General features: G+C 34.7%; 1 protein-coding gene across 1 annotated transcript in view; it reads right to left on the bottom strand.

Moving 5' to 3' along the window:
- The window catches only part of LOC125816838 (chromatin remodeling protein EBS-like), a 950,056-nt gene that overhangs the window by 838,050 nt on the left and 88,458 nt on the right, over positions 1–23,548 (bottom strand). The gene's annotated exons all lie outside the window — the stretch shown is intronic.

Genomic DNA, 23,548 nt, shown 5'->3' with positions numbered 1-23,548 from the left:
AGTCCAAAGTTATTGCTTCCTCCGTCTCAATTTATGTGCGACTTCTTGAATTTTGAGATTCAAATAAGTTTATGTTTGATTGTAAATTTTCTTTAATCTTTTAATTATTGTGACTTATAATACGTTTTAAGTAGTTTACAAATGTATAAATTTCATTTTAAGAAAATTGAAGATTTCTTGCACAAATTTTCGATCAAACTTAAATTGTTTGATCTCGAAAAATGAAAAGTGTCACATAAATTGAGACAGATGGAGTATTTAATATTGTTTTTTTGTTTTTTTTAGTTGCTACATTATGCTGTTTGAAAGTTTATATAATTAATTTTTAAAATAGAGAAAATATGTCATTATCTCCTTTAATTATAACACTTTTTTTAAATAAATACATAAATTTTATAAAGATCCTAATAACCCTTTAAATAATTTAAAAAAGATAAAAGCATCCCCTTTTTTTTGTCAGCCCTAAGTAAAAGAAAATGCATATGCGCATCAATTATTACTTAGTATGTGTCAATTATTTTTTATTTTTAATGTTTATTTTCATATTAGTTATTTTATTTTTAAGAAAAACAATTCTATTTTCTTATTCTTCAATTGTTCATATATGTTGGACTGGGCGGAGCTAGATGAGGGTTTGTGAGTTCGGACGAATTCAGTAACTTTTCTGTAGACCCTATATTTATACTAAAATATTAAGTAATAACTTGTAAATCTCTAATAAAGTTGATTGTCAACTCAATGATAAGGAAAGGGGGGGCGAGGGGATTTAAAACCCCTAACTCCTAATATTGCCTCTGTCTCGGTTTGCTAGTAACCCTATCTTTTTTGCTCTTCTTTGTTGCCGCTGGCAATCCTCTAGCATATATAGTCACCGCTGCTATAACACTATCTCAATCATTTGTTATCACCCAATCAAAATTAAATTCGGAAAATCAAAGACAAAATCAAATTAGTGGCTTAGCAAAACTGAAGGAGCAAAAAAAAAAATTCAGTTTTGTAGTGGTTAATTGTTGTGAACCAAACTAACTACATAAGAGCCTATGGGATGGAACAGGTGAATGAGACTATCTATTTAAGATTATTGGCATGATTAAAATGTTGGAGAGTTTTATTTGAGATTCATGCCCAATTATTTTCAATTAGTGAAATTGGTCTTGAAGTTAACACAGGAAGGTTAAGCATATTGAAGAAAATATTTGTCCCTTCTTCTTCTTTAGAGTCTAAGTTTCTCATCTCATTCTTATTTCTATCTTTAGTTACTTGTTATTTCAATATTTACATTGTATTTTCGTAGTTCGAATATTGCAATCACAATTCTAAAGTTGTAATCGAGTGTTTCAGTTCTCTTATTAATATAGTGAGGAATTTGGATTTATTACATTGGTGCTTTCATTTTTCATACTTCAAATGGTAATGGCGGTATTGGATCGATTTAGAGATGGCAACGACACAGAGGGCTGGATTCTTCGGGCTGAGAAGTATTTCACCTGCCTTGGCTTTTCCCAAAAGGACTAGCTACCTCTTCCTTACTTCTACCTTGATGGTAAAGCTATTACTTGGTTTACTTGGTTGAATCGTAACAAGCAATTCTTCTACTGAAAGCATTTTATAGAAAAATTGCTTATGCGATTTCTACAGCTAACCTTCACTCCTTCGGTGAGTATGGAAGATACCTCATGATTTTATGTTGACTATGTGCACTATGCTACATTTGTTCCCCCAACGACCTCTGCCTCTGCAGTTGTAGCTCTAATACATGTTGAAAACTCATTTGATTTGGAAGATGTCTTCACAAGTGGAAACATGGAGGCATACCATATGCTCGAGAAATTTTCTAAGAAGTATACCAATGTTGATTCCTTGACAATGCTTACCGGAAGAAATGTATAGATTGCGACCCTCGAAGGTCTGGGAACTTTTCAAATTGGTAATGCAACCAGGCTCAACATAATTCGAGGCGTAAAGTGAAATTTTAATTAGAGGCCTAAAATTTAAATAAATTTTATCTGTAGTTATTTATTTTTCTAAATTTTTAGATGTAAATTATTCCTTAATATATTTTTTTATAAATGATTTTTTCAAATACTTTTTTTAATTATTATTTTTAAGTAAGACTTTATCAATTCAACATTGAAAATCATCATTTTATTGAGACAATTATTATATAAATCAATAATATAGTTCTATAAGTAATAAATTGATAATTTTTAAATAAAGATGAGAGTTATAATCGTAGAATCTGATTCAAAAAGTTGATAACTTGGTGTACCCTACTTTAATATGAAAAGTTACAAAGAAATAAAAACATATTTGTAATTTACTTTGTTCAATACTTTTCAGCTATTGATTCATATTTTTGACAGAATATTACTTTAACTGTCAAAGATTTGAAGAAATAGAGTACAAAAGGAGTTAAAAAGGATAAATAATGTGAGTGTTAGCGAAGAATATATATATATATATACACACTTTTTATTATAAATGATTAATTTTTTTCATGAAAAAATTAAACATGATTTTTTTTTAATAGAAATTTGAGGCTCCCAAAAATTGGGGCTAAAAATTCATAGGCAAGAGCCGGCCCTGAATGCAACATCCATAGAAGGAGATTTGGTACATGAGCCCTCTTCATTACCGAAGGGCAGGTGTTCAATGAATGTTTTCTAAGAGATATTAAAAAGGTATAGTACGACAACTTCTCCAGTGAGTGGGTCTAGTAAACAGAAAAATAAATTTGAGATCTTTAAAGACATCTCGAGTTTGCAGTGGCGGACTCAGAATTTTCGTTCAGGGGTTCGAAAAATAAAAGTATAAACGTGTAAATAAGCCTTTAGAAATGGGAACCTTGAATTTTTTTGAGTTTAAAACCACTCTTTTTGGGATTCCAACCAATGACCACAACTTAATTTCAGGAGAACTTGCCACTGCACCATCAGTTTGTCTTTGTTAATGAGAGGATTCAAAATATATATATCTACAGAAATACATAAAATTTACTTTATATAGACAATGTATTTTTTTGCCGAGGGGGTTCCGGTGAACCCCTGAAACCCACGTGGATCCGCCCCCGTGAGTTTGGGGATATTGTTCCACTATGTCTTCGGATGATATGATGCTTGTTTTAGACCATGAATACTATATAGAGAAACTGAATGCTCACAATATTTTGTGTCAATTTCCATTTAATCCTAGTGCGGCATTCTTTAATGTCTTTGCTCAAGGAACTATAGTAAATGTTTGTGTATGGATTCCTTATTCCAAGTCTTTACCAGTGTTCTACCGTGAACGTGAAACGACTACTATTGTTGATATCTACTGTTACGTTTTGCCCCATTGCGTATGATAATTCAGTGATTCTAGTGCGGAATCTCGGATGGCAATGGCGTGTGCATTTTCTTTATTCTTTGTGAATTTGCATGGTGCATGAGTTTGGTGAATGGAAAAGGGTGGCAATTCTTGCTTGTTGTTTGTCCATATGGATGTAAAGTCATGGATGACGATAGTGATGCGCCTCAAGTTGAAGCTCTAAAGTTGTCTTGTTTGATTTCGCACATACAAACAACAAATGAGGTACCACCACAGGAAAAAGATGTTTCATATCCACGACATTCGAAGTTTCTCACGTCACTCTTGTTTGGAAGGTTGAGCGAGGAATATGTTTTTCCTTCCAGTCGTTCACTCTCTAGCTACCAGATAGTTTCAACAAATACTCGAATGACTGTGTTTTATCAACACAATTATTCATATTACTGTTCAAAAATTAAATTCAATCATTGGAATATTTCGAATGAGAAATTAAATGACCTAAAAAAGGGTGATATCAGTTCAGTTATTAAAAGAAAAACTCAGTAACTTTTCGTTGAATTTTTTGATAAGGACAGGGGAATTTACTAAGATGAAAATACTCCAATATAGAAGAATAGCATATCTCTCCATAAGTCTTGTTGAAGCTACACAATCATTTTGGTCATTTTTGTAATTAGTTTGCTACTTTGCTTTGTTACTTTGCAACATGTATTGTGTCAAGTGGCAGATGGAGAACATGATATTTGCGAATTGATATGTTATGTTTTCTTTTATCTCAACTTTATGAACAATACCATTTCAACATCAACACAACTTGTTAGTGCTTTTGAGATGTGCAACATGTGAGTGGAATTTATTCAACTTAAAGGTGGTTCACTTGTTTCTTATTGTGTTGAATTTTTTGAAGTTGGTAACTGATTTTTAGTCCGACTCCAACCTCATCGACAACACTCCATGAGCTTGCAGCTACGTAATCCTTTGGGAAAGCAACACTGTCTCTCTTTTGAAGTGCTCAAGTATTTTATTCTCCCCTGCAAATTGAAACTTTTTGAAGTGACCAAAATTTATCCTCTTCTTTGGTGCAACTCTTGGGTCAAGCTTTGCACAAACCAGCTGAACCAACATTCTATGCTACTGTAGAACCTTGAGGACAAGGTTCTCCATTCAGGGTGGAGTATTGTTGTGAACCAAACTAATTACATAAGGCCTTATTTGCTGGAAGAGGTGAATGAAACTGGTCCAGTGGGCTGATTAAAATGTTGGAGAGTTTTTTTTTGGATCCAGGCCTAATTATCAATTGGTTAAATAGGTTTTGGAGTTAACACATAAGGGTTGTGCATATTGAAGAAAGTGTTTGCCCTGTCTTGTTTTCTAGAGTCTAAGCTTCTCATCTCATTCTTATCTTTATCTTTAGTTACTTGTTATTTTCATTGTTACTTGTTATTTTCGTAGTTTGAGTGTTGCAATCACAATTTTAAAGTTGTAATCACTTTTAAGTTCTCTTATTAATATAGTGAGGAATTAGAATTTGTTACATTGATCTCGTACTTTATTTTTTTTTACTCAAAATCATGATATGTAGTATTTGCAAGTTTAAATTCTCTCTCCGATTTAGATGAGGTATTTTCTACTTGGTCTGAATATGATTCCAACAATTCTTCCTCTGTCATTGTCCTCGTCATCAATCTCTCAGGGCACTTTTCTCATTTGCCCTTTTCAATCTTCCTTTGTCACCTCACTTCGCTTTCATCTCTCACTTTGCAATAATTTCATTAATCCCGATTTCCTTAGGTAAATATAAATTTACTCCGCAAATCTTTTTCTAAAAAAAAATTAGGTGTTGGGAAGGGGATTATAATGTGGGAAATCAAACCTTCACCAACAAGGTAAAATTTAGTTAGTCAACTAACCGAGTCATTAAAATTTCCCTCCCTGCTCTGCAAACTCAGTTTTCCAATTAAATGAGGATAAAGGGGTAGACGAATTGAAAAATACAATAAAATAAATAGATAAAAAGAAAATAATATTTGTAGTTAAATAAATGCTGAAATAAGTAAAGTAATTTTTTTCCCTCTTATCTCAAACTTTAGTGGCGGCTGAAATACACTCTATGTTAGGGGTGCGCATCGGTCGGTTCGGTTTGATTTTAGGTGTTATTGGTTCGGTTTATCGGTTTTCGGTTTGTAAATACTTCAAACCGATAACCAAACCAATAACATATTTCTTATCGGTTTTTGGTTAATCGGTTTATGGTACTTAACGGTTCGGTTTTCGGTTTAACCAATAAGAAAATACTCATATATATTATATACACGATAAGAAAATTTTCAAATAAACCATATGATTTTTCCAGCATTTGGCATGAAAGTAATAATCATAAAAGTAACAATCATTTTTCTTGCAAGTTTAGACACTAGACACATTCAAAGGAAAAAGTGTGAAGTAACAATTGTTTAACCATTAACAAAAAGTGTGAAAGTAACAATCATTTAACCATTAACAATAAAACTAGTAAATTTAGTATAGTCTTATTGGGTTATCGGTTTAACCATTAGCAAAAATCATAAAACCGGAAACCGAACCAATAACCCAATAAAAAAATTTGCAAAACCGTTTAAAAACTGTTAGCCCAATAACCCAATATCAATAAACCAATAGTGTTTTTTTCGGTTCGGTTTATTGGTTAAATCGGTTTTTGCACACCCCTACTCTATGTATCACGCAGTGTCTCTTTTTTTTTTAAAAAAGTGTTAATAAAGGATAATAATATATTTTCTCTTTAAAATATAATGGAAACGTTTTTAAACACATGTGTCATTCTTTTCAAAGCTCTACAATGTAGCATGTGGGGCCTAATGAATTTGACTAATGATAAAAAAGAACTTAAAATAATTACGTATATTAAAAAGAAAAAAGAGAAAAATTGTCTTCAATATTTTTTTTTATTATTATATGCATTTATTGATTTATTTATTTATAAATATACACAATATATGCTTGTTGTATTTCAAGAGAAAAAATATATTATTAATTTTTCATATTTTAGTCTTAATATTAATTATATATTTTTCATACATAAAATTGTATATTGATTAATATAAATATTATGACAAAATATTATATGCCCGTTGTTGAACTTTGAAAAATTGTATGTCATAAACATTTTGTTTATATACTTACCTATTATGGTGTTTAAACGTCATATGAATTTTTTTCATCACATATATCTCATTATTCAATAGCTTTTATGCCACGAAACAAAATTAAAATTAGAAATCAATTATAATTAATTTTGGACTGCACAGCATTAAGCTTTTCCATGTTATCTTATTGGGCCCTACATGCTGCATTATATTTTGGAAAAATTAGGCAAAATAACAAACATTTACCTTATATTCGGTACTATATTTATAGGTTAAGAAAATTGTAATTTGCTGTTACGGTTTTTCAATTCTTATAATTCGCTTGATTTGTATAACTTCCCTGCTTTGTATAAATTCAGAATTTATATAATTCGGTTTTTGATGGTATAAAATCATAATTTTATATATACTTACCCTAGTTATTTGCATACGATTTATGAAAAAAAACATAATAAATTACCATGCTTGTATATTGGCAAGCAAAATATAGAAACAAAATTTTGAAAAATTCTTAAATGTATAAATGCAGAATTTTATATACTTAACATATTTGTGTATTAGCAAGGGAAATATACAAATGGGGAGAAATATATATGCAATAGACTCCATAGCAAATAAAACTATAGCTATGAAACACAATTATCGAAATTATAGTTATAGAGTCTATTAAATATATTATGTTTGTTGTTTTTGAAATATTATCTTTTATTTTTTTTCTAGAAGAGATTAACAAAAATGACAGCCACATTAATATAAACAGTTGCCGTTATTTTTTAATTTTCTTATTATTTTTTATTCAAAATCATCTAACCATTTATAATTGTTTACAAATAAAATAAATCACAGCCATTATTTGGGTGGACATTTGACATGAATCTACCACCCCATTGACGAAACTGGACCAGAAGGGATCTCTTTCCGATTTTTACCTGACACGACATGTATTTTTACCCAATATAAAATATTTTGTTTTAGAGAAATCTCACCTTTTAGTTTACTTATTACCATTATTCCCTATAAGTTTTACAAATTTCCAAAATCTCTTATTTTTGCGCATCAAATTAATGTATCAGCGCTTATATTATTGTATCTCGCGCATCAGATTAATGTATCAACGCTTATATTATTGTATCTCAAACATCAGATTAATGTATCAGAGCTATATAAGTGCTGATACATGCGCGAGATACAATAATATAAGCGCTGATACATTAATCTGATGCGTGAGATACAATAATATAAGCGATGATACATTAATTTGATGCGCGAGATACAATAATATAAGCGTTGATACACTAATTTGATGCGCGAAAATGAGGGATTTCTGTAATTATAAACTTTTAAGGGATAAATTGTAATTTTGCCTTTAAAGTATGTCATTTCTGTAATTTGCCCATAAAAATAACATATACATTTTTATATGGGCAAATTATAGAAATCACATATTTTTAAGGTAAAATTACAATCTATTCATTAAAAGTTTATAATTACAGAAATCCCTTAAACGGATACAATAATATAAGCGCTGATACATTAATCTGATGCGCGAGATACATTAATCGTTAAGTAAGATACATTACATTTTATACATGATCCTAGTTTGATGTACATTTTATACATGATACACTAATCTGATGCGCAAGATACAAAAATATAAGTGCTGATACATTAATCTGATGCGCAAAAATGAGGAATTTTAGAGATTTGTAAAACTTATAAGGGGTAATGGTAATAAGTAAACTAAAAAGTGGGATTTCTATAATTTTTCCTATTTATAATTATTAAGGCTATTGTGACTAGCTTTTAATTGTGTTAACTTAGCTTCCTTAATAATTTGGGGTATTGGTCATTGTAAACCTAATTACCAGCCCTAATATAAATAGTTTATTATTTTATTATTTTAGGGTTTGCTAGATATTGATGAAAGGATTTGTAAGGTTAGGCTTATCCTTAGATAGAATTTAGTTATTGTTAAGGGATTAATTCATTTTAATTTATTCTCATTAATTAATTTAAACCTTTATTAAATTGGGGGAATTTTAGTAACTCAGATGGTTAACTACCTGAATTTTCATCTTGTTAGTGAGGTTCAATTGTCCATCTTGTAATTTCCTCCCTCATTTTCTGTTAGAGATTTTTAAAATTCTCTTGAATTTATTGATGTATGAAATAAATTCTTAGTATGAGTTGTTTCTCCTATTTCTTCAATATTTTTCTAAGATAAAACTGCACCGGGAAATTACAATCATGGTCGCATGGGATGAGGATGTGTGGCACCAAAATATTATAAAAAGGAAAAATAAGTAAGGATTCTGAAGGCAAGTTGTCTACATAAAATCAGTGAAGAGAGAAACCAAACTCACCAAAGGTATCTGCCACTTCTAACGTGACCATCACAACTTATGATAATGATGGAAGGGGATTGTGGCACAAAGACATGTTAGAGGAAATAAGGAATCTGTGGTCAGAATACATGTTAGAGGAAAGAAGAAATTTGTGGTCCGAAGATATGTTACAAAAAAGAAGAAACTCAAAGTCAGAAATTATATTCAGAAGAAAGAAAGAACACATACGTCAGCATCGTCAGTAAGAATTCCGTAAATCACAACAAATTTATAACTGATGTGCGTAATGACATATCCAAATAGAGCGTTTCCACTATGAAGAAACCTTACCCCTTGTACAAGAACCAGGTTCTTGTAAATTTGCATAAGAAAGAGCAGAAATAAGAAAACAATAATTTCTCGTGAAAACCTTCTTCACTCACGGAAGGAAAAATTCTAGTTTTAGTAACGTCAACCCAATTCAAGATTATAACTTAACAGTCAAAAAGAACTAACTCTAGTACCTTTTACTCCCCAACGATTAACTATAATCAAAGACTCAACCCTCCAAGAAGTCAAACTCGTTTCTTGTTACAATTCTCTCAAAGCTCTCTTAACTCAAACCCCAAGAAGTCAAACCGACTTCTTGTTGCAATTCTCTCAATACACTACTCTCCAAGAAGTCAACCCCACATCTTGTTACAAAATCTAAGAATAATTACAACTCAATAAACCTAGAACATATCAACAAAGACCAATAACCCTACACTTTAATTGATTAGACTTCAACAATCAATAGTTCAGACTCGAACACAACTCATGAACCTGGTTCTTATTGCTTTGACGAAGCCCTGCGGTTTTGCTCCAATGACTATTGCTCCCAAGATGATGAATTTCGTGAATATACAATAGGTATTGTTCTGACTTTGCTGGAAAATTCTCTCAATTTGTGTTTTTGCAAAGACCACTCTTTTCTCTCTTTGGCTTGAACCTTTTATAGAGTTTGATTTGCCTTCTTCAACTCCTATAAGGAACAAAATTGGTTTCTAATCTTTTTCCTTATTGAACTTGTCTGGTTCTTTCCTAATTCGCTTACAACTCTTTTATGTTTACTGCTTTCCTTCTTTGACTTGGATTTGTATTTCTTTATTTCTTCCCTTCTTCAACTTGAATTACTACTTCTTTATCTCCTTCCTTCTTTATTTCTTTCCTTCTTTATTTCTTCTACTTGGATTGCTACTTCTTTATTTTTCTTTCCTTCTTTAATTCTTCCCTTCTTTTCTCCTTTGTTTAAGCTATTTCTTTATATCTTTTTTCGCTCATTTATTCCTGCACTTTAATATTTTTCTTCTTTGCTGCAATCTCTCATATTTGTCTGCATTCACGTCTGAGAACCTGGTTAACCTGATAGGGTATACATAAGACATCAAGTAGTGAGCCATGTTCACTTTATCAATATCAAAACTATTATATATGTTCTCCTACTTTCAAACATTTCCCCCCTTTTTGATGATGATAAACAATGCTTTGTCACACATCAAGACTCTTTGTCAATCATCGAAAATATAATCCATCTAGACTTTTTGTAAATCATCAAAACTAAAAACATCATGTTTTCTCACTCCCCAACAATTTTCCCCTTTTTGATGATGAAAAACTATGCATAATATGTCCCTAATCCACATCATATAACTTCCCCCTTTTGGCATCATCGAAAACCAACAACCAAAGAACTCGATTAACATACTATAAGTGCAATATTATTTTAACTCATGGCTACTTGGGCAACACTTTCAAGTACACTTCTGCTAACAATAAGGTAACTAAATCTGAGGATATTAGCCATCGTAAACTCACATAATGAAGATCTTCAATGAGAAACAAAATACATAAATATGTACCAGTTTAAGCCCTTAGAGCCCTAAATAAACAAACATATGATATTATGAGTATGAGATAGACACAAGCACATCAAAAAGTCTTAAAAATAGATGATAAGGATTGGGACGAAGATTACAAAAATGAGGAGGAAAAATGATTTTTTTAAAAGAATATTTTAGTGGCCTATTAGGCCTTTTATTGAATTTTCTATAACCAAAGTCTACACAAGGCCCTTGGCCCAAAATAAAAACACCAAAACAAACAATATGAACACATATTCTAAGAACCGACTAATATCTTATTTTTGTAGATTAGTGCAATTTCCTCTTTTGGAAGGTGAATCGATCTTTCTTCTCCGCCGATGCCTTGTCTGAAACTTGGTTCCTCTTGCTGCGTGTGTACCGATCGATGATACCAGTGCTGATAATCTTTCCTCTAGCTTGATTTCTTGATTTCTTCATTCCCTTGTTCTGACATTCTTCCTCTTCCAGCTGTTCTGAGTGTACCTCTCCAATGCCATGGTAACGAAGCTGATTACCGGTGAATCTTAGAAGCTGGAATCTGCACCTAAGTTGAGTGATGAAACGACCCCACCCTTATTGTTATTTAATCTCATTTTTGGGGTATCCCTGTTGTCATGTTGTATGCTTTTGTGACCCCTGCTCTCCTTAACATTCCTACAATCTCCATTGCTTATTATTTCTTATGTATCTGGATTGTTGTGATAGCCCTTGCTTTTATATATTCTTCTCTACATTCCTGAGTATGTACTATATTTTGCTTTCATACATGTCTTTGTATTCTCAAAATTGGACCTGATGTAGCTTGTTTTCGCTGTACTGTTATGTTCATTGTGGGATGATTTTACGATTCCTTATTCTGAGCGTTGGAATTTGTGCTTTCTCTGTATTTAGGATCCTTCTTTCCGTTAAAGGAATCTCCTTGAAACTAAAATAATGATGCTCTGCTTGCGATTCTATGGCTATGTTTGCCAAAGAATTAGCCAAACAATTACCCTCTCTGAATGTATGTGTGATTGTAGCATTGATCTTCTGCATAATTTCTCTTGTCTCCTCCACTTTCTCTTCTAATTCCCATGGCAACCTCCAAGTTTTCTGGATAATCTTCTTGAGGCTGAATGAGTCAGTCTCAATAACTACACTCTGAATTCTTTTTCTCTTACAATCTCGAAAAGCAAATAGAATGGCAATAGTTTCTGCTTCACTGTTAGTTTCAATGCCAATGCCTTTTGCTTTGACATAGATTAGGTCCCCTCTAGTATCTCGTATACAAAAACCAATAGAGCTCCAGTCTGGGTTGCCTCTACATGCTCCATCAGTGTTACATTTTACTTTATTTTCATCAGGTTTCCATGTGACACTTAAAACATGTATCTTTGGCTTATATTGATTGAGTATGTGTACTATCTCTTGCCATGTCCATCTCATTATTTTGATCCATAGAATTGAGTCTTTACTACCTGTCTTACCATTTCCATGGCCATGTCCACCAGTCCATCCCAATTGAGTCTACTACCATGTTTGATAGCATTCCTCCTTTTCCACAAGCTCCACATTATAATTGTTGGCATAGCTCTGTATATGTTATGCAGTTTTGAACCAGACTCATTTTTCCACTAAGTGATTATAAGTTGTTGCATATGCATCTCTTCTGTGTTGATTCCTGCAAAATGAGCAAAATACCCCTATAGCTTGTTGGCTATGGGAGCTGTTAGAAATAAATGTTCCATTGTTTCCTCCTCTTTCCTATCACAGCACCAACATCTAAACTCAATACTGATTTTCATCTTCTTTAAATTATCATCAGTAGCAATTTTACTCTTCCAGACCCTCCATAGGAAGAAATTAATCTTAAATGGCAGCCCCTTATGCCAAATTAGTTCATAATCTCTTATTTTCCATCCACCAAGCTACAACATTACCAATCTGTGTATTTGGAGGTGTTATGTTCTCCATGATATACTCCACAAAATCAATGGTAAGGTTCTGCATTAGCTTCTCCCTGTCCCAACCTGCTTCCGTACTGAATTCCTTCACTTCCACCTCTTCTTTCTTGGCATTTTCTTCAATATGATATAGTGCACTTAGTCTAGTGGTCAAACCAGAAACTAGAATTGCCCCCCTTAATCTGCCACCATATTTCATGCTCCACTTCTTCCCTTACTAATGCCATATTTTTCCACACATGAGATGCCCCACACCACTAGGCAATAATTGGATGATGTTTCTTACATTATTTGTTCCACATATAAGAAGCCCATAGAGAATCCGTGGAGGTTCTAAACTTCCACCAGAGTTTAGCAAAAAGAGCCTTTGAAACATCATGTAATGATCTCCATCCCAATCCCCCTTTCCTTTTTGGGTAGTACATTTTTTCCCAAGCAACCCAATGCTTGTTCTTAGCCCCAACTGTATTAGCCCAAAAAAACTTTACAAAAATTCTATGAAGTTGTCTGATAACACCATCAGGTGGATTCATGACAGAAAGAACATAGATAGGCATTGATTGGAGAACATGGGTTATTAGGACATACCTTCCACTAAAAGAGAGCAACCTGTTCTGCCATGAACTTAATCGTTTTATCACCTTCTTGATCAACACTTCAAAATGGCCTTTTTTCTTCCTTCCATAGAAAATGGGGCACCCTAGATAGGTGAAAGGAAAAATTCCTTTTTTGATCTGTGTAATCCTTTTTATTTGATTACATACTTCAAATGGTACCTTTTCATACAAGTAGAACATGCTCTTGTCTAAATTGATCATCTGTCCTGACACCTCTTTATAATCTCTCAATACCTTCACCATTTTTTTCATTGAATATGGTTGTCCTGAGCAGAACAATACAGTATCATCAGCATAACTCAAGTGATTGATCTCTTGGCTCCATTTGGGTAGTCCAAAACCTCTGAACTTCTTGTCCCTGGAAAGTTGATTGAGATTTCTGGCCAATACTTCTGCAGTTATAATAAATAAAGTTGGTGAAAGTGGAACCCCTTGATTCAATCCTCTTGAGGATTGGAAGAAGCCAAAAGACTGTCCATTCACAATCACTGAGTACCAATTGTTTGCTAACAACCTAACCACCATGTCAATAACCCTTTCTGAGAATCCAAAACTTCTTAGCACCTTAGTGAGGAATATCCATGACACTCTATCATATGCCTTAGCCAAGTCCAATTTCACCACCACATTATGTAGCTTGTTTCTTCTGTTAATGTCTCTTATAATTTCTTGTGCTAAGAGAACATTCTCTGTAATGCTTCTTCCATTCACAAATGCTTCTTGATTATGAGAAATAATGGTTGGAAGCACTTTTTCCAACCTTTCATGCAACACCCGTGAAATGATTTTGTTCATGAAGATACTTAGACTAATAGGTCTCAAGTCACCAAAATTATCAACCACCTCCTTCTTAGGGATCAGGACTAGGTTAGTATGAGTTATATACCTTGGGAGCTCCTGACCACAAAAAAGGCTCTAACCATGTTGATAATGTGCACTTTAACAATATTCCAATAGCTTTGGAATAATTGTCCTGAAAATCCATCTGGACCACTTGCACTATTCTCATTCAATGCAAAAACCACTTCTTTAACTTCCTTCTCTGTAGGTACCTTTCCCATCTCTTCATTCTATTCCTCTGTTATCATTTTAGGAATATTGTCCAACATTATGAAATCTGTTGGCTCATTGGTCTCCTTAAATTGTTCCTTGAACACATTCAATGCCTCTTCCCCAATATTCACCGTGGATGTAATAATATCACTTTGGCTAGTCTTTATCTGAGATCTGCAAATTTCTTCTTCTTCCCCTCACATAGGCAGGAAAAAACTTTGTGTTTTTATCACCATCTTGAAACCACCTCATCCCTACCTTTTGCTTCCAATATTCTTCCTCAATTTTCAAATACCTCTTTAGATTTGCTTCAGCTATCTTTAGTGCAATTCTATTTTCTCCTGATGGGTTGATTTCAATTGAATCTCCTTGCTCTTCACCACATCTTTTAAAGTTTCCACCTGTTGACAATATTTTCAAATGTGTTTTTGCTCCATTGTACCAAAGTTGATTTCACCCTTTTCAATTTAGTTTGTACTACTGCAAAAGGGGAACCTGTTGCCTCCATCTTCCATATTTCTTCCACTGTATGTTGAAAACTGTGGTGTTTTGTACAGAAGTTAAGAAACCTAAAAGGCTTGGAAATCTGCTCTTGTGTGGTATTGCATGTAACATGTAGTGGGGCATGGTCAGAATCCTCTCTGATCAAATGTTGTACTTCATTGTTCTGCAACTCTTTCATGAATTCATTGTTCCCAAAGACTATCTAGCCGTTTGAAAGTACATTCAACTTCTATTCTGCCATTCCATCAGGTGTACTTGCTTTTTGAGAACTTTATTTCATTCAATGCACAAGAACTAATACATTGAACAAAATCTTCCACTTCAATTTGTGAGACTGCCAGACCTCCCATCTTCTCTGACTCATCTGTTATGGTGTTGAAATCTCCCCTTACCATCCATGGACAATTTGTATTATTAGCAACCACTTCTAGGTCTTCCCACAATTCCAATCTCCCCAAGGCACTACATCTAGCATACACTGTTGTAATTTTAACAACAACATTGTTGTCTCTATGCTTTAGAGTAATTGTAATTTGTTGCACTGTATCAAAACATTCTTGGTCTTCCCACTCCTCATCCCAAAGCAACCAAATTTTGGAAGAGCAATTAACTTTGGCTTGCTGCTTTCCTAGTCTTCTCCTGTACTTCTCTAACTCTGATGGACATTAAAAAGGCTCTAAAATAGAAATATATGAGTAATGATGTTTCCTATTTAGATCCAGTAAACTCTCAAAAGAATTTTGAGATTTTATCGACCTAATGTTCCAAAATAGTAGTTTGCTAATCATTGATCAATTGTGAGGGGGATGATCTTTCTGCTCTTTGTGTTTACATAAGCCATGTCTCGACTGTGTTTCATGCTTTCCCCATATCTTCCCTTTAATTTTTGTATTTGCCTAGGGGATAGGTCTCATTCTCTTCCTAATTCCTGTATATTAGCTTCCAGACTCTCTTCCTCCTCTGTATCCTATTTATCTTGTAACTCTTCTGGTGTTTGCTAGTCTGTATTGGAGTTTAAAAAGTTTGCTGCTTGCTCCCCAATTGACACAACTTCTTTCTCCTTTGTTAGTATTTTCTCCACTACCCTTCCACTGTTTCTCACACTCTCCTGTTGTACTAATTCCTCACTGGCAGTGATGTTTGTGTCTTTTACAACATAGGATGGGCTGTAAATTGTTAGACTTTGCTCATAACTTTTATCATTGTTCTCCTCTGCTCCTCTCCCTTCCACCTTGTCTTCAACCCCTTTTCTAACGTGTGTCTCTTGTTTGTCCACTCTTTCTACCTCATTGTTGTCCTCTTGTCCAGATATTTTATCTTCTAAGGCTCCAAATTGGTTCTTTGTATCCACTTCTATTCTTTTTTGTACCCTTTGAGTCCATACATGTTCTGGTTTTCTTTTTTGATTATGATACCCCCTTCTGTTCCCAATCCTCCGCCCCTGCTTAATAAAATCATGTTCTTAAGTCAACTTTTCATTTTCCTCATTACATCTGCCAAATTGATCTTGGTTTTATCCCTTTATCCCTTTCCCTGCTTGTTGATTAACACTAGCAACCTTGTCTTCTTTATTGACTTGCAGTTGTTCTCCCTCCTCTACCTGTTCCATTTGTGTGAAAAGTTCGGGATGTAAAACGTAGCACTCCTTCTCATTAAGCCCCTGAAGTTTGCAAGTTGTGCAATACTTTGGAATATAGTCATATTTAATTGTCACCCATTTTCCCATAACTTCCCATATGTTTTTCCTCATCCCAATATTAATTCTTTTTGGGCATTCTCCTAAAAGACCCACCTCTACCTTCACCCTAGCACAACTTGACCTTGTCTTGTTTTGAGTAGCAATATCAACTTGTAATGGTCATCCTACTACTGCAACCATTGAAATGATCGTCTCTTTACCAAAAAAGTTTGGTGGCAGTGCTGGGAAAGAGATCCATTCTATCGCTGTCATCGTTTCCTCCTCTGGATCAAACAAAGGGTCCCATTTCAAAGTTCTCATTAGGTAGACCGATTGTTATGAATGATATAAAATTGAGGTTTTGATAACAAGTTCACATAGCAATGAGGCCCTAATCAATACATATCTACTGCTTAGTAACCCAATATTTACTTACCCTTTCAAACAACATGGTTTTGGTATCAATTTCCTCAACTCTTGGATGTCTGGCCATCTATAAGAAAATTTCCCAATCACTGCATATTGTAGGTCTTCGTTAATTATCATTTGTTAAACTTCCTCCTCCTCCCATACGAGCTTTGGTTCCCCATGCAGATATGTCAATGGTTTCATCCCTATGATATATTGCTTTGGTTTTGGTGCTATTAGAGTGTTGGCATAAGAAATTTTGTTTCCCTCTAGTATCCCCTGCGATAGGCCAACCTCAGTTGTCAGAGGTTGGCCGGCGGCCATGGCGGCCATGAGAAAATGGTAGGCAAATTTAGGTTTCAGGCGACTAATCTTTAGATGAGTAAACTGGATAGAGATAAAAAATTTGAAATATGATAAGTAAAAAGAAACTAAAATAGTATTTTTTATCAAAAAAGGGACCAGAATTTGATGAGGAGGAAAAATGATATTTAGTGCCATCTATAAAAAAAATTAGTACGCCCATTGTGCACCAGCTCCTTCGTTATGATCAGTTTTCTTAGATTGTGAGATTACATCAAGAGCAACATGAGGTCCATCATCAGATGAGCATAGTCAGTTTCAAGGAGACCATGTGAGTATTTTCAAGCATTATGAGCAACAACAACTGTGTTATGGAGCTCTCTTTTTAAAAACTTTTCACCCCTTTTTTGGTTAGACCTTTTACTGATGATATTTCCAAGGAGTACCAACTATAAGTAAGATATTCATCACAATTTGGTGCAATAGAGTTGGATTTATCAATAATGAAAGCAAGCACCAATAATAGTTTGTTCCTAAGAGAATTGTTCCCCCTGAGAGATAACTGGTTATACACTTGGAATTGATGGAATATCAATTTGGAATTTGTGAACCTGGTTCAGATGTGAGAGGTAAAACAAGGTTCCCCCTAAATTAAAGCAAGGGTGACTTCAAGAATGAGGTTTTCATCATTGGAGTGGTTTGGAATTGAATGCTGCTTATTGTAAAAGAAAGGGTTCTTGGTGATTTTTAGAAGAATTGGATTTTTGATGATCGACCAGGTTCACTAGTGCTTATGTTTACACAAACTCAGAAAATTCCTGCATTAAAAAATGATGCTACATACGTGAATATTACAGAGAAACCAGGTTCCCCTTTTGTGTGCTCCTCGATGATTCACTTAATGTTGTTAGTAAAAGAGTAGGGATAATATCCACAGACCTTCTAAACATTGTTTGAGATGCACCTGGAGTGTGTACCTGTTATAGTATGAGACTGAGTTATCAGATATTCATTGTATAATCACTCAAGCAAAGAATTATTAGTTTACTAGCCAATTATTAAACGAAATCATGATAATGTAACAACTTGTTTCGACAAGACCAAGCTTTAGCTGATTTTTCTCAAGTTCTTTATATTCAAGGCCTTCACGAGTCTGTCTGAATCATCATATTCTACTAGATTAAAGGCATCTCAAACTAAATAAGAGAACCAAGTCCTTTATCTTGATAATTGCGACCCTAACGCCCCGAGGCTACCCCCTTGACATAACACGAGACCTAGGATCATGAGTGACCCCAAGCTAACCCTAAATCTTGCATATCATGACCATACTAAAAATACCTAAGTAAAATGAACTAATGCAGAAGATAAAATGATTGACATCTGAAGAGGAACAAGCCCAACTAGACTGAATAATAATATAACATGACATAAGAGTTTTAGTGAAGATTGAAATTGCCACTTAACAACTCAAGTTGAATCTACTACTACGTCTGAAAAGCCTCTAACTGAGTTGAGTTGATGGGACATTCCCCCAGCTAACTATAACAAAACTGAAACTAAAAATAATGACTTAAATGAAAGCATGTCTATTGTCCTCGGAATATGAGGACTCAGCACTGAAGCTGCTGAATGCGTATTGAGAATCAATCTAAGAGTGATCTTGATGCTGAGTACTTGAACCTACATCATGAAAGAATGTAGCGCAGAGTATGTGTCAATACATTCAATGTACTATGCATGCATGATATAGATATGCTAAGATGAACAAAGTTTATAAGCTGAAAAATGCATAACTTAGCAATGATATAATCTAAACAAGGATATAGATATGTACTGATGCATAACTGGAAAATGAACTGAATGCAATAATCATCATGAAGATAACATGCTGAACTATATACTGATGTAAATGCTAAAACCTTGGTCAATCCACTAAGAGTCTGACTGTGGGAGCTACTGTTAACCGACATAAACCACGTGAGCTAAACTTGGAGTCCAATGTATACGCCCCATCGAGAGGAACCAATATACCTTGCCAGGGGTATAAAGGCATGATTGTGGCGTGATCACTAATACTGATGCCCAATAGAGGGGACTTATAATCCTACGCGGGCACGTAGTTCTTCGGATATAAGGGTACCCTGAACCCTAGTCCAACTCTGTGCTAAGTTTACTCCCAACAGAATATATATGAATCTAAAATGCACTAAATACTGAATAACTTAAAATATTGACATGCTAACTGAGAATGCAACATTTATATACTGAGAATGTGACATTCAAAATTTAGAGCATGAATTTCTATTTAATTGACCTAGCAAGTATAATTCATGAAATAAGGGAATTAACACAAACTAGGGTTCTGAGTTTTATACAAGGAATTAAGCAACGTTTCCAAGAAAACATGTTATTTAGACTATGGATACTATAACAACTGAAATCATCACAATTCCCAAGGTTTTACAAACCCTATGTCTAAACAAGTTTTGTCGAATCAAGGAACTAACTAAATTCTAGGGACCTAATGGGTGAAAGGAACCCACTAATAAAATTCCACATACTTGGTGATGAAATCTAGGAAGAAATCCTTTGGACTTCGGGGCTGAACTTCGAAGAACACTGCTGCTTGTTTTTGGGAGTCTTGGTCGACTTTTCCTCTTCTTTTTGCTCTAATTTGGATGTTTTTAGGAGAATGAGGGCTTTGGGCAGATTGTGACTAAGTTATTTGGCTTAAACTGAGTAAAACAACATAGTTTAGTCATCAAATGACGTCATTTAAGTGCCCAACACATAGAGGAAAGGACAAAAACGATCCTGACTTAAAGATTACGAGTGCTATCTACTACGGGACTGACAAACAGTCATTTAAACTAACGCCCGTCTACTAGGTCGTTGTTCATGCTCTGCCTGACATGACTTCACTAAAATGAGCATAACTTTTAACTCCAAGTTTGGATTTTAGCAAACTCAGTGGAGTTGGAAAGAGGATTCAATTATCTTTAATTTGAAAGGTCCCAGGCCACTTAATTCATTTTGTGCTAAAATATATGACCGTTTGAAGTTGACCCAACAATCATTTTCCTCTAAGTAACTACTGAACCTCACCTACGGTCTGTAGGTCCAACCACAAAACTCTAGACCCTGACAACGGAACAAACCTACGGTCTGTGGGTCCATCAACGGACTGTGGTCCACGGCCGTAGGTGTCATCTTTAGATCTTGAATTTTCCCTAAGTTTGGGACTGAATGATGAGTCTGGGAATTTGACTCATTTAGGGCTTAATAATCATAGTTTAATGTCCCCATTGTCCTGACTTATGCTCTTAACTGATGCTTATTTGTTGATTTGTAGCTAGGAAGACAAAAGAGCAAGCCAAGGACATTAAAGGGCAAAAAACAGAAGAAAAACAAAGCTGAAGATCGCCAAAGCCACTCAAAGGTTTGCCGAGTGGTCTCTTTGCTCGCCTAAAGTTACAGCGTACTGACCTTTGGATAAGAGCATTTGGGTGATGCAAGGTACCCTTCGGTGACATGTTGATTGGATCGGCGAAGGAGACTCTGCCCGCCGAATGTTACCAAACTATTAATAAATATGCACACAAAAATGACGATAAAAAAGGGCAAATGGTGCATCGCCGAACCAATCAGTGAGTCCAACCTGGACAGCCTAATGTTACATCAGAAAAATGGTGATGACTCTAGATGAAAAGGCGATGGATAAAAGCGTTTGGCGCGTCGCCAACCTGGTTGGTGACACTCGACTTATACCACGGAATGACCCCGAAGGCGAAAATCTAAAAACGTATTAATTGAATTTCAAAAAGAGAAAAGAGCATCCTGACATTGTAGACTCTGGGTTTTGAACTGAAACTTTGTTTTTCTAAGTTATAACTAGATTTTGAAGTTCAATTTGAGTAGGAGAGTAGATTAGACATATTGTGAAGATGTGAATTCCGTTACCCATCGTATGAAGAATATAATTGGTAGTATTTTTGTGCTTTTCATAATGAGTAGCCGAAACTCATATTCATGGGGGTGAGATTATGTGATTAATTGCTCAGATTAACTTATGGGTGTTAGTGATTATTGACTTGATTGCTGTTTTAAAGTGGGTTTGATTCATAATTGAGTTTTAAATTCATGAATTGTAGTTGATGCAGTTCTAATTTAGTATTTTTTGCTTGCTTGAGAAAAAGGTTTTAGAATTAAGGTTATCAATCAATGATTGTAGTGATTGGTTGTATATGGGTTCAGCTCCAGAGAGTGAATCTTAATTCGATCCTACTTATCTAGCTCGAGAGAGTAGGTAAATTAAGGTTTTGGGTTATTTATAATTGCTTTACTTGTCGAGGTTCGAGAGAACTCGCTTGATTCGTAATAGTTGATCTAGAGATAACTATTTCATCTAAAGCCTAACCTACCCACTAAAAAGTAGCTATTGTCAATAATGTAAATACTGTATAGTTAGTTTGCCAATTAATTGATCACATCCCCAAGGATTCCACTCTACTAGATTACACCCCTGCTTTTGTAGTTGTTTCTTGGAAAACCTTATTCCTCTATTTGACACTTGTTGTAAACCCCTTAGATTTACTTTAATTTCTCTGATAATATCCTATTCCTACAATTGTTTACAACACACCTTTCACTTTGTAATTGAATTATATATTGTATCACTCCCTGTGGGATCGACACCAACTCTTTGTTGGATTTATACTAGATTGCGATCGGCTACACTTAGTATTGGATGAAGTGTGAGCATTATCAAAAATGGCGCCGCTGTCGGGAAGTGATGTTTAGAATTCTCTTATTGAAGTACAACTGTGATCTAATCTTGTTTGTAGTTGAATCGACTTACTTTACTTTGAGTTTGTCGTTAGCTGTTTGTTAGCAGGTGACAAGATGAGTGTGAATGAAAGCAACGTAAGCCAATTTGGCCACCAAGAAGACATTGGTAACTTGAATAATGTCAATGAAGCTTAATAGGGTAGCGTAGGTGCTATTCGCTTACCTCCGGTCGTGGGATATGCTACATTCCACGTGACAAGCACGATGCTACAACTATTGCAAATGAAAGGTGTATTCAGAGGGCTGGATCATGAGGATCCCCATGAACATATTCGAAACTTTGTGGATATATGTGGTCCATTCTCACTCAAGAATATCTCACAAAAATAGGTCTAGCTCTGGTTGTTCCCTTTTTCTTTAATGGGGGAAGGACCAAGTGGTTAGCGGATCTACTGAGGGAATCCATTGCATCTTGGGAAGAACTTACCAAGGCATTCTACATAAGATTCTTCCCACCCTCGAATATGGTGAAGTTGCGGGATGAAATGATGGAGATTAATCGGGCTTGGTACACTCAAGAGGACCAAGTGTCTCCATTGAATTTCAGGATAACAAAGGAACAAATTGATAGGGAGAAAGAGCGGGATGAAAATACTAGCAAGATGATGTCCTTAATGGAGTTGTTGAGAAAACAGGTGCTAGAAAGCGTTGATGAAATCAAAGAAGTAAAAAGAGTGTCTAGACTTGAAAAGGGTTCTTGCCCGAGCTATTTAAGTCGGGTGGGAATCAAGGTTGGAACACACTTATTGAAGTTGAACGGAGAGGATACAATCAAGATTGGGTTGACCAAAATGACTTTTGGAAAGCAGAAGACAATAATGAGAAGTATCATATGCAAACAGGTGACAACCCAAAATCTAAGGATAGTTCAGAAAGTCTTCGAGTGGATGAATTTTTATCGCGCATTCTAGATAAGGTTGAAGAATATGATGACATGCTTAAGGAAATGAAGGTTGATGTCTCATCATTGAATAATAAGGTAAATTCTCACGTAGATGCTATTAAGCAACTTGAATGTCAAATGAGCCAACTTTCAGGCCAATTAGAACCCAAGTTATTAGAGAGGAGTGCAAATGAGTATAAGGCGAGTTCAAAGGCTGATCATGACAAATGTTTGGCAGTTGTAACACGAAGTGGGAAAATAGCAGGTGTTGATGTGAAGGTGAATGATGGGACAAACACTTGTGAAGAAGAGAAAGACACCATTGAGGTAGAGAGGTCCACTTAAGCACCGAAGAATAACATGCCCAAAGAGGATGAAGAATGTCCAAGGCAAAGCACCACCGAAGAGTTGCAAAGAGCTAAAGAAGGGGATGCATCATCTCCAAAGTTAGTGCAACCGCAACACAAAATAAACCCCCCGTTCCCTCAAAGGCTAAAAAAGCAAAATAAAGATTAAAAGTTCAATAAATTTCTATTTGTGTTCAAGACAATTTCTATAACCTTCCTTTAGTGGAAGCGTTATTGGAGATGCCGGGATACACGAAATTCATGAAGGAGCTAGTCACTAAGAA

This window comes from Solanum verrucosum, unplaced genomic scaffold, assembly GCF_900185275.1.
Source record: "Solanum verrucosum unplaced genomic scaffold, falcon-dt-bn FXZP01000084.1, whole genome shotgun sequence".
NCBI lineage: Eukaryota > Viridiplantae > Streptophyta > Magnoliopsida > Solanales > Solanaceae > Solanum > Solanum verrucosum.
This window is presented reverse-complemented; position numbering and strand designations above follow the sequence as displayed.